Source organism: Corylus avellana, chromosome ca5 (assembly GCF_901000735.1).
Source record: "Corylus avellana chromosome ca5, CavTom2PMs-1.0".
NCBI classification, from domain to species: domain Eukaryota; kingdom Viridiplantae; phylum Streptophyta; class Magnoliopsida; order Fagales; family Betulaceae; genus Corylus; species Corylus avellana.
The window spans coordinates 1,298,402-1,300,073 of NC_081545.1; positions in this window are offsets into that span (position 1 = coordinate 1,298,402).

Sequence of the window (1,672 nt, forward strand, 5' to 3'; positions counted from 1 at the left end):
TCTACTAAGGGCAAGTTATGATAATAATGAAGATACTTGTATATCTGGAAACACTTTTATTTCCAAAAGGCTACAAATTTGATGAAACAATATATATATATATATGTGATGAAATGAAGGGGGGCTTTTCTTTCTTTATTTCTGTAAGTAAATATGGAATGAGGGTCCTTATCCTTTAGTTATAATATATGCAATTTGTTAGTTTCTCTATAAAAATTGTAGACTGAGATTCCAACAATACATTTTTACCGCGTGCAATAGCTTTAATTTGAGGTGTTCATTTAAAGTGAGCAACCCAAAATCTGTCACGTCATTTAGCAGGTGAAACAAAAAATTGAATAATGTTATAAACTACATTTTTATCTTACAACTATCTTACAATGCCATATGACAACAACAACCAACCCTGAGACTCGTCCTTATTTAAAAATTTTTTAAAAAATAAAATAAAAAAATTAAGGGTTAGTTAGGATTGCCACAGTAACATTGTAGGATAGTATGAGATAAAAATGTGATATATAAAGTTACTCAAAAAATTGCATCTCTCCCTCTGCTCTTCCACCACATCACGAACACCATCAACCTGTCCTGTCCCATAGGTGGCTAAACACTCTCTTAGCCAATGAGGTGGCCTCCAAGGTGGTTTGGCTACCTCCAAGGTGGTCTAGCTAGCTTACACGACAGGACAATATATATTGAGGGAGGTGGTGGAATAGGAGCTCGGCACTGGTAGAGGTGGTAGTGAAGCATAGGTAGAGGCGGAGGTGGACGGAGAGGTGGCTGAAAATCAGATAAAAAATTAAAAATTACAAAAAAAAAAAAAAAACAACTTGATAGATGATGTTATAGATTTTAGACCGTTCATTAAAGTTATTGCATTCGTTCAATACCTATAACTACTAAAGTTATTGCATGAGATTTTGATCCTAAAACTATTTCTCTTTGTACTTTTCCTTTTACTCAGTATTTTCTTACTCTTTTCGGTGATTGACTAAATACCCATATATTATAGAGGACATGCTTCTTTCAAGAATTGAGCAAGGTTTTCTCTTCATGTAAATCGAATCAATGCTTTTTTTAATATATTTTATTTCCATAAATAACAGATCACTGCTTATACGAGGGAACAAATCATTATTTAATTTGAATTTTGATAATTACATCACATGTAGTAGTCCAACGAAAAGTTGAACCATCTAAATCAAAGGGATAGGAAAATGTGTACGTTGTATTCCTGTTGGTGTTCGTCTTCCCCTTTTCCTCTGGTTTCTTCCCAAGAAGTACTCTTTCATTGCTCTGAAGGGGAGAGGGGAGAGCTAGATACCGTCCCTACGATGTACGTAGTGAGACAACCTTAATTGGATTATATGCTTGGTGAATGAATTTAACCAAAATCCGTTTCACCCAAAAGCCATCCAAGAAATCCCATATTTTGTGTATTAAGATATTTTTCATATTTTGTTTTTAAAAAAAATAATAAATGAAATTTCAAATTATTCTAGTCTTTATCTTGGAGATGGTCCACTAATGATGTTCAACCGAGGAAGTACAATACAACATATGACCATATTACATATCCTGGTGGCCCGTCATGTGAGAATAGGGTTGTATATACCCTACTTTTAAAATTAAAAAATTAAAAAATTAAAAAAAAAAAAAAGTGATAGAAAGA